The following is an 11,677-nucleotide window of genomic DNA, read 5'->3' as shown; positions in this document are numbered from 1 at the left end:
ACATTTATGTCCTTAACCCATTTTGAATTTGTTTTTGTATATGGTGTGAAACATAGATCCTGTTTCATTTTTCTGTATGTGGAAATCCAATTTTCCCAGTATCATTTATTGAAGAGCATCATTTATTGAAGAGACCCTTCTTTCCCCATCGAATGAACTTAGCACCCTTGTCAAAATCCAGTTAACCATAGATATATTTATATCTGGACTCTCAATTCTATTCCATTGATCTATGTGTCTATGTTATAAAAGACTGTTTTGATTACTGTAGCTGTATACCAAAAAAAAAAAAAAAAAGCCAAACCCATTGCCATCCAGTTGATTCCGACTCATAGTGACCTTGTACAACTGAATAGAACTGCCCTTAGTTTTCCAAGGAACAGCTGGTGGATTTGAACTGCCAATCTTTTGGTTAGCAGGCAAGCCCTTAACCAGGGCTCATGTAGCTGTATAGTATGTTTTAAAATCAGGAAGTGTGAGTCCTCCTACTTTGTTCTCTTTCATCATTGCTTTAGCTATCTGGGGCCTCTTGTCATTCCATATAAAGTTGAGGATTGGTTTTTCCATTTATGTAAAGAAGGCTGTCAGAATTTTGATCAGGATTGCATTGAATTTATAGATCACTTCGGGTAGTATTGGCATGTTAACAATATTAAGTCTTCCGATCCATGAACATGGAACATCTTATCATTTATTTAATTCTTCTTTGATCTCTTTCAATAGTGTTTTATAGTTTTCATTGTATAAGCCTTTCACATCCCTGGTTAAATTTATTCCTAGGTATTTTATTCTCATAGAAGCTACTGTAAATGCAATTGTTTCCCTAATTTCCCTTTCAGAATTCCCATTACTGGTGTATAGAAACACAATTGATTTTTGTATGTTGACCTTGTACCCTGAAACTTTGCTTAATTTCTCTACTAGCTTCAGAAATTTTCTTGTTGACTCTTTGGATTTTCTTTATATAGGATCATATCATCCTCAAATAGAGATAATTGTACTTCTTTTCCAAGCTGGATATCTTTTCTTTTTCTCGTCTTATTGCTGTGGCTAGGACTTCTAATATAATATTGAATAGAAGTGGTGAGAGCAGGTATGCTTGTCTTGTTCCTGATTTCAAGAGGAAAGCTCTCAGTTTTTCTCCATTAAGTATAATGTTGGCTGTTGGTTTTTCATATATGCCTTGAATTGTACTGAGGAATTTCTCTTCTATTCCATTCTTCTATAGGGTTTGCATCAAGAAAGGTGTTGAATTTTATCAAATGCTTTTTTTGCATCCATAAAGATGATCATGTGGTTCTTTTCCTTTGTTCTATTGATGTAGTATATTGCATTGATTGATTTTCTAATGTTGAGCAATCCATGCATTCCTGGAATAAATCCCACTTGGTCATGGTGTATGTCTCTTTTAATATGCTGTTGGATTCTGTTCACTAGTATTTTGTTGAGAATTTTTGCAGCTATATTCATAAGAGATATGGGCCTGTAGTTTTCTTTTCTTGTGTTATTTTTGGTTTGGGTATCTGGGTTATGTTAGCTTATTAGAATGAATTAGGGAGTATGCCTCACTTCTCTATCTTTTGGAAGCGTTTAAATAATATTGGTGTCAATTCTTCTCTAAATGTTTGGTAGAATTCCCCAGTGAAGCCATCTGGTCCAGGACTTTTTTTTTTGTTGAGGGGTTTTTGATTACTAATTTGATCTCTTCACTTGTTATGATCTGTTGAGACTTTCTATTTCCTCTTGAGTCAGTTTGGGTAGGTTGTGTGCTTCTAAGAATTTGTGCATTTCACCTGTGTTATCCAGTTTGTTGCCATATAGTTTTTCATAATATTCTATCAAAATTCTCTTTATTTTTATTGGTTCAGTTGTAATGTCCCCTCTTGCATTTTTTATTTTAGTTATTTGCATCTTTTCTCTTCTTTTCCTTTTCAATCTAGCTAAAAGTTTGCCAATTATATTTACCTTTTCAAAGAACCAACTTCTGGTTTTATTGATTCTCTCTGTTGTTTTTCTGTTTTCAATTTTACTTATTTCTTCTCTGATCTTTGTTATTTCCTTTCTTCTGGTAGATTTAGGCTTAGTTTGCTCTTCTCTTTCTAGTTCCTGGAGTTGTTGAGTTAGGCTGCTGATTTGAGATCTTTCTTCTTTCTTCAGGTAGGCATTTATCACAATAAGTTTCCCTCTGAATACTGCATTCCCTACGTCTCATAAATTTTAGTATGTTGTGCTTTCATTTTCACTTGACTCTAGGAAATTTGTTTGTGATTTTTCTTTTGATTTCTTCCTTGCTCCGTTGGTAGTTTAATAGTGTGTTGTTTAGTTTCCATATGTTTGTGTATTTTTGAGGCTTTTTTCTGTTATTGATTTCTAGCTTCACTCCACTGTGATCAGAGAAACTACTTTGTATGATTTCAATCTTCTTAAATTATCGAGACTTGCTTTGTGACCTATCCCATGGTTTATCCTGGGGAAGATCCATGTGCACTGCAGTAGAATGTATATTGTGCTGTTTTTGGACAGAGTGTGCTATATATGTCTATTAAATCTAGTGGTTTATAGTGTCGTTCAAGTCCTCTGTTTCCTTGTTGATCTTCTTTCTAGATGTTCTGTTCAATATTGAAAGTGGTGTACTGAAGTCTCCAACTATTATTATAGTACTATCTGTTTCTCCCTTTAATTCTATCAATATCAGTGTTTGCTTTGTATATTGAGGTGCCCCGATGTTGAGTGCATATATATTTTTCATTGTTAAATATTCTTGATTAATTGACCCTTTTATTACTATATAATGTCCATCTTTATCTCTTCTAACAGATTTTGTCTTAAAGTCTACTTTGTCTGATATTAAAATTGTCACCTCAGCTCTTTTTTAGTTATTATCTTCGTGGAATATTTTTTTCTATCCTTTCTCTTTCACTCTATTTGTGTCCTTGGGTTTAAGGTATGTCTCTTGTAAACCACATATAGCTGGATGTTTTTTTCATCTATTCTGCCACTCCCTGCCTTTTGATTGGGGCATTTAGTCCATTTACATTCACTGTATTTACTGGTAAGAAGCGACTTACTTCTGACATTTTGTTATTTTTGTTTTTTGTGTGTTTTAACCCTTCTTTGTCTTTGTCTTGTACTACTGCTTAACTTGTGTTTTGTTGGTTTATTGTAGTGAGCCTTTTTTTATTCCCTTCTCCTTTCCTTTTGTGTATTTTTAAATATATTTTATTAGTAGTTACCATGAATCTTACATTTAACAGCTTGTATTTGTAACAATCTAGGGTAAGTTGGTACCAACTTAACTTCAATAACGTACAAGAAATTCTATATGTATACCACTCCTCTCCCCCACCCTTTATCACTAATTATGTCTTTATATTGCCTGTGCCCTATAACATAATTTTATCCTTGCTTTTTATATATTTGCTATTAGAAAACATTATGGTCAAAACATTTAGAATTCTCAAGTATGAATATCTTATTACTAGCCCTTATACTTGTCCATGCATTTCCCTTTATTAGAGGTCTTTCTTTTTATGTATAGCTTTGAATACTTGTCTTTTTGTCTAGTGTCAGTTTGTCCACCAATCTTTCCCTTACATCTACAGAATTCCCATTAGTATTTTTTTGTAGGGCCGATCTGGTGGATATGAAGTTTCTTGGCTTCTGTTTGGGAATGGTTTAATTTCACCCTCATTATTGAAGGATATTTTCACTGGGTATAGTATTCTTGGTTGGCAGTTTTTCCTTTCAGCACTTTAAATATATCATTCCATTGCCTTCTAGCCTCTAATGTTTCTGAGGAGAAATCGGCACCTAATTTTATTTGGGATCCTTCCTATGTGACTGTTTGTTTCTCTCTCACTGCTTTCAGGATTCTCTCTTTACCTTTACTTTTTGTGAGCCCAATTGTGATGTGTCTTAGTGTAGATCTCTTTGGGTTTTTCCTGCTTAGAGTTCTTTGAGCTTCTTGGATTTGTAGATTCATGTCCTCAGTTAGACTAGGGAAATTTTCTGTCACTATTTCTTCAAATATTCTTTCCGCCCCTTTTTAGGGAGTGCTCATTTCCATGCCAGGCCAGCAACAACACTTACGTTCCCTCCCTGCTATAAAACATATGTGGCTACCTCATAGCCTATAGGCCTAGTGCAATGGAGCAGCTGCATCTGCTTATGTAATCTTATTGAAGTTGTCACATCTGGTCCAGTCTCAGAGTGGTGGTGTTCAAAGAGCATAGTTCTCACCCAAACATATTTAAAAAGGTATTCAATTTGTTAACTGTTATCTGGAAAGACATTAAAATGGATACAATATGGGAATTCTGGGAAGATGGCAGAGTAAACAGACCATTGTTCTGACCCTCCCCCACAAATGCAATAAGAAATACAAGAAGGAAAGAGTGCTCAGTTTTGAGAGACTCTGAATTGGGGAGCAGAGAAAAGCAGCAGGAAACTACAGACAGGCAAGAATCAATGGATCACCAATAAGTCACATACAGTAGGAAAATCACTTTTCCCACCATTCCTGCTCCTTCCTCCAACCACGCGGGCTGCCAGCTGCTGTGAACTGGGGAAGTAGCCCGAGAAAACAAAAGGAGCCTACTTCCTTAACCACTGCAGCCCCTGCCTGTACAAAAAGACAGGATCTCAAGCTTCTGTGGCAGGTCTGCTTTTCTAAGACTTCCATCATACTTAGCTCAAGCCACCTCTTCTGCCTGTAGGAGAAAAGAAGGGATTTATTTGTTGTCCCGTTAGACCTGGAGGTAGAGGGCACCTTTAGATTTTTGCACTGAGGCGTATTTTTCTAATTATGTTCCTAGGTTGTCACATCATCTATCATAAGCAAGAGGTAAAACTATACAGTAGTAAGATTATTTTTTAACCAATACATCAAAATATATGAGTGAAAGTAAATGTTTTATTTCCAAAGAGTCACCATGAAAGATTTTTCATTTAATCCAAAGATGATGACATTGCTCAAACTGTTTCTGGAATAACTTTTGGAAGTAACATTCAGACCTATTTTATGAGCACACAAGAAAGTGTCATTTTACAGTTACACCTCATTAGTTACATTTGGTTGCAATGACTTTTGGCCGTTTTCAATACTAAATTCATCTACAGAGGATGAAAACTTGCTATCAAAGAGTATATTTAAAGAATTAGAAATAGCTTTGAGAACAATTGAAAAAGGGAAATTCAAACCTGTTTTAAGCACTGTTAACCTAATGGAGACTGATTTTAAAGAAGAAAATACTAATTTTTAAAAGCTACTTTTTTGGAGGAGGAAACAGTGGGTATCTTTCCAGGACCTTTTCTTTTTTCTAATACAGTTTTACTGAGATACAATTCACATACTATAAAATTAACCATTTTAAAGTATATAAGTCAATAATTTTTCATGTATTCACAGAGTTATGCAACCATTACCAAGAGGTAAGTTTAGAGCATTTTTATCACCCCAAAAAGAAATCCCTTACCCATTAGCAATTATTCCCCATCCCTCCTCCCACTCAAGCCCCTGACAATCTGTAATCTTCTTTCTGTCTGTATGGATTAGCCCTATATGGGCATTTCATATAAATGGAATCATATGATTGTGGTCTTTTGTTGTCCTGAAGAAAAAGTCCAGTGGAGAATATTGATGACTGCTTTATTCTTTTAATGACAAGAAGAAATAACCTCCTGATAAGTTTTTATAGAGAAATGTAAGCAACATAGGTATTTTTATTTTTAGACATCCATAACATTCAAAAATAATTATCATGTAATCCATGTAAAATATTTAGATGAGAAGTTTTTATTCCAAAGAAAAAACTGTGCCGAAGAGCTTCATTCAGTGTCAAAACCTGTCAGTGACAGAATACAAACAGGTGTCCTGATTCTCAACTTGAAATACACTACTGCTATTTTCAAGTATTGAAATAGTAGAATTTCTGTGGTGTGGTACTGTAATGTAGATTTTTTTCATGGAAATCTTAACCTTTCATGTCTTGAGATATACCCAAATGACTATAGGTGGCATTAATGTTTTAAATTGAACAAAGATGCACTACTTTAGAAAACATTTCAATTCCTTCAAAGTTCTCAAGAAGACAGAGGAAATGACAATTGACCAAGCAAAGCTTCTATTGCAAGAATGATTTTCACTTTAGTTCAAGAACCAGAATAGAAATGTGGCCATATTTAAATTGATATAAGTAATTATGCATCAGAATCTCCAACTATAATGAACAAAAGAAAACAAACCGGAATACTTTCTTTGAAACAAAAACTAGAACTTGCTATCGATAAAGATTGAATACCTTCAAAAACATACTGGCACACCTTTCACACATGGACAGTCATTCACAACAAAGTTTTTAAAGTTATCCAACAAGAAATGGAGTTAACATTCACAACTTCTATTGGAGTTGACATTCTAAGTAGAGCCTCATCAGTTCGCAATTCGTGCAAGGTCAGAAAGAGCTTTACACATGTAACTCAAAGCTAACACAATTAACAAGCTCTAAAGATTGTAATTCTTTTAAAAAATCAAATACATAATTTTGAATTTTATAGTTACTTTCTTCATTGTTATTATTTTAAAATAATATTTTTTATAATTTTTATCTACTAATACATAGGGTTAGACCAGTGGTCATGCGACAAAAAATAGATTGAAACCTGATTGAAAAAGTCTCAAGGAGAAGGCATGGAAGAATTCTGAACTAAGTGTGGCATGATCAGAGTTCAAGGAATGGTGGCATAAAGACAAACTAGAGAGCAGTAAGGTAAGAGAGGAAGGAACCAGATATAGCAGCTCAACTGAGGCTTTTATCTGAACTAAAATCAATAATACACTGGATATTGGTACTCAAGAAATGAACTAGACATACTGGGAAAAAAAAGGCCATGCAGGAAGAGGAAGTCTATTATTACCTGTGACCTTGTCTTTGGTCCATTTCTACCTCTCTTGCTGACTCCCAAAGCAGGTAGTGATGGGAGGAGAGGAAATGCTTAAGCTGAGTCTGGAAGGTCTGATGAAGAAAAAGATGGAAAATACCAACTGTCCAGTTTTTTCTGGAACTGTGGGACTCTCCAGGACATGGGACTTCCAGTGCTAAAACCAGGAAAGTTCCAGGACAGTCAGGACAAGTTGATAAAGCGAAATCCTGGCCTTTCTCTTCACATCACCCTATATGTAGCACTCATGACACTGGATTATAATTATAGTTATCAGTTCTCTTGTCTTTCTCCTCTGCCCAGCTCTGGGCAGGAATGTGTTTCTTTCATGTTTATGATGCTTATGCCCCAGTTTCTGACACAAGGCAGATGTGTCATAAATGAATGATATTGATGGAGTTTGTGGAGCAGCCCTGCAACAACAGGCAATCTCGGCAGAATGAAAATTTTCCATCCTGTGACTAGAACTCTGTAAACAAAACAGAACAGAACACTAAACACCAATATGATGTGCTATGTTCTCTCGGGTACTTTTTTTTCTGTTCTTTTTTCTCATCTGCACTTGCAAATGTGAGTTAAACTAGACCCAGCTCTTTGTAAGAATCCAAATATTCACAGTTCCTTACAGAACGCACTGTCTTCCAACAGACAGAGGCTCTACTATTTATAGCTGATTGCTTCACCACTTACTTATCTGGCCTGTTTCTTGAACTGACCCGCATCGCCCCTTGCCATAAACAAAACTGATTAAAAGATTTCAACCAAGTTCTCGAAGTGTGCTTTATTCTCTTAAACGCTGATAAAATTGACCCATTCCGGGAATTTACCTCACAAATGCCTTGGCACCTGGAGCACCAGACGCGTGACTCACTTTGAGATCACATCTATTAGTTACCCGCCAGCCAACTTTGTTTACCTCTATGAAAGTGTCCTTGGGCAAAGGTGCCTTGCCACTTAGACAAAGTTAATGGGAAAGTAACTGAGGTAAACATTAAAAAGCAAGACTCAGACAAAGGCAACTTTTTGCCAGAGCCATTGATTCTACAGCCCCAGTACAGAGAAATAGTCATTTCTATTGTTGAGTAGTAAATGCATTTATACCCTGAAGTAAAGTATGCTTATAATGCTTGTGAACAACATGAATAGAAGCCCTGGACAGGGAAAGGTAGTGGGAGAAAGACAGAATTAAATACACATCTGTTATCTATATTTAAAGACAGAGAGAAAGACAGAGAAACTAGAAAATCAAAACCTTTTAAGCTGCACATACACACACACAAAAAAGAAGCTACATAAGAAAGTTATATTTTCCTGATAAATAAGAAAATGAAACTTGAAACTTTCAAATCAATATGAACTATCTTGTTGTTGCTAGCTGCCATTAAGTTGGCCCTCAATTCATGGCATCCCAAGCACAACAGAACAAAATGCTGCCCAGGGTTGCAGATGGGACTGTTGTGATCCATAGGGTTTTCATTGACTGATTTTCAGGAGTAGATCACCAGGCCTTTCTTCCTAGTCTAGAAGCTCTGCTGAAACCTGTTTAGCATCATAGCAATACCCAAGCCTCCAATGACAGACGGGTGGTGGCTGTGCATGAGATGCATTGGCTAGGAATCAAACCCAGGTCTCCTGCACGGAAGGGAATTCTGCCACTGAAACACCATACCCTCATCAATTTTATCTTTATATCTGGATCTATAATGATAAGCTATGCCTTTTTATACAGAATTGAACAGATGAACCAAAGTGAAGAGTTCAGCACAATTACAATGTGAGGAAAAATGTTTGGAAGATCCCAAAAGTATAATGTAGTTGTTAAAAGCAAATATATTTGGTTGTTGTTATTAGGTGCCGTTGAGTCAGTTCCGACTACAGCGACCCTATGTACAACAGAACAAACCAATGCTTGGTCTTGCGCCATCCTCACAATTGTTGTTATGCTTGCACCCATTGTTGCAGCCACTGTGTCAATCCATCTCATTGAGGGTCTTCCTCTTTTTCACTGATCCTATACTTTACCAAGCATGATGTCCTTCTCCAGGGACTGATCCTTCCTGATAACATGTCCAAAGTATGTGAGACATAGTCTTACCATCCTTGCTTCTAAGAAGTATTCTGGTTGTACTTTTTCCAAGACAGATTTGTTCATTCTTTTGGCAGTCCATGATAGATACTCAATATTCTTCACCAACACCACAATTCAATGGCATCAATTCTTCGGTCTTCCTTATTCATCATCCAGCTTCCGCATGCATATGAGGCAATTGAAAACACCATGGCTTGGGTCAGGGCACTTTAGTCTTCAAGGTGACATTTTTACTTTTCAACACTTTAAAGAGGTTGTTTGTAGCAGATTTGCCCAACGCAATGCATTGTTTGATTTCTTAACTGCTGTCTCTGGGTTGATTGTGGATCCAGTAAAATTAAATCCTTGACAACTTCAGTCTTCTCTTCGTTTATCATGATGTTACTTATTGGTCCAGTTGTGAGGATTTTTGTTTTCTTTATGTTGAGGTGTAATCAAGACCTAAAGCTGTGGTCTTTGATCTTCATCAGGAAGTGCTTCAAGTCCTCTTCACTTTCAGCAAGCAAGGTTGTGTCATCCTCATATTGACAATGAGTCCTCCTCTAATCCTGATTGTCAATGAATCTTCCTCTAATCCTGATGCCTGGTTCTTCTTCATATAGTCCAGCTTCTTAGATCATTTGCTCAGCATACAGATTGAAAAGGTATGGTGAAAGTATACAACCCTGACGCACATCTTTCTTAACTTTAAACCACGCAGTATCCCCTTGTTCTGTTTGAACAATGGCTTCTTGATCTATGTACAAGTTTCTCACGAGCACAATTAAGTGTTATGGAATTCCCATTCTTCACAACGTTATCCATAATTTATTATGATTCACACGGTCGAATGCCTTTGCATCGTCAATAAAACACAGGTAAACATCTTTCTAGTATTCTCTGCTTTCAGCCAGGATCTATCTGACATCAGCAATGATATCCCTCATTCCATGTCCTCTTCTGAATCTGGCTTGAATTTCTGGCAGTTTCCTATTGAAGTACTGTTGCAGCTGCTCTTGAATGATCTTCAAAATTTTACTTCCGTGTGATATTAATGATATTGTTCGATAATATCTGTATGTGGTTGGATCACTTTTCTTGGCAATAGACATAAATATGGATCTCTTCCAATCAGTTGGCTAGGTAGCTGTCTTCTAAATTTCTTGGCATAGACAAGCGAGCACTTCCAGTGCTGCGTCCATTTGTTGAAACATCTCAATTGGTATTCCATCAATTCCTGGAGCTTTGTTTTTGCCAATGCCTTCAATGCAAGTTTGGACCTCTTCTTTCAGTACCATTGGTTCCTGATCATATGCTGCCTCCTGAAATGGTTGAATATTGACCAATTCTTTTTGATATAGTGACTCTGTGTATTCCTTCCATCATGCTTTGATGCTTTCCGTGTCAGCCAGTATTTTCCCTGTAGAATTCTTCAATGTTGCAACTCGAGGCTTGAATTTTTTCTTCAGTTCTTTCAGCTTGAGAAACGCCAAGCGTGTTCTTCCCTTTGGTTTTCTGTGTCCAGATCTTTGCACATGTCATAATACTTTACTTTGTCTTCTTGAGCTGCCCTTTGAAATCTTCTGTTCAGCCCTTTTACTTCATTACTTCTTCCTTTTCCTTTAGCTACCCGACGTTCAAGAGCAAGTTTCAGAGTCTCTTCTGACATCCATTCTGGTCTTTCCTTTCTTTCTTGTCTTTTTAATGACCTCTTGCTTTCTTCATGTATGATGTTCTTAATGTCATTCTACAGATTTGTCTGGTCTTCGGTCATTCATGTTCAATGCATCAAATCTATTCTTGAGATGATCTCTAAATTCAGGTGGGATATACTCAAGGTAGTTCTTTGGTTCTCATGGACTTGCTCTAATTTTCTTCAGTTTTAACTTGAATTTGCACATGAGCAATTGACAGTCTGTTCCAGTTGGCCCCTGGCCTTGTTCTGACTCATGATATTGAGTTTTTCCATTGTCTCTTTCTGCAGACGTAGTCTATTCGATTCCTGTGCTTTCCATCTGGTGAGGTCCCCGTGTATAGATGCCGTTTACATTGGCAAAAAAAAGGTATTTGCAATGACGAAGTCATTGGATTGGTCTTGCAAAACTCTATCATGTGATCTCTGGCGTCTTTTCTATCACCAAAGCCATATTTTCCAACTACCAATCCTTCTTCTTTGTTTTCAAGTTTTGCATTCCAATCACCGGTAGTTATCAATGCATCCTAACAACATGTTCAATCAATTTCAGATTGCAGAAGTTGGTAAAAATGTTCAATTTCTTCATCTTTGCCCTTAGTGGTTGGTGTTTAATTTTGAATAATAGTTGTATTAACTGGTTTTCCTGGTAGGTGTATGGATATTATCCTATCACTGACAGTTTTGTATTTCAGGATAGATCTTGACATGTTCTTTTTGACAATGAATGTAATGCCATTTCTCTTCAAGTTGTCATTCCTGGTATAGTAGACCATATGATTTCCAATTCAAAATGGCCAATACCAGTCCATTTCAGCTCACTAATGCCTAGGATATTGATGTTTATGCATTCCATTTCATTTTTGATGACTTCCAATTTTCCTAGATTCATACTTCGTACATTCCACATTCCTATTATTAATGGATGTTTGGAGCTGTTTCTTCTCATTTTGAATCATACCACACCAGCAGATGAA

Source organism: Trichechus manatus, unplaced genomic scaffold (genome assembly GCF_000243295.1).
Source record: "Trichechus manatus latirostris isolate Lorelei unplaced genomic scaffold, TriManLat1.0 scaffold00286, whole genome shotgun sequence".
NCBI lineage: Eukaryota > Metazoa > Chordata > Mammalia > Sirenia > Trichechidae > Trichechus > Trichechus manatus.
This window is presented reverse-complemented; position numbering follows the sequence as displayed.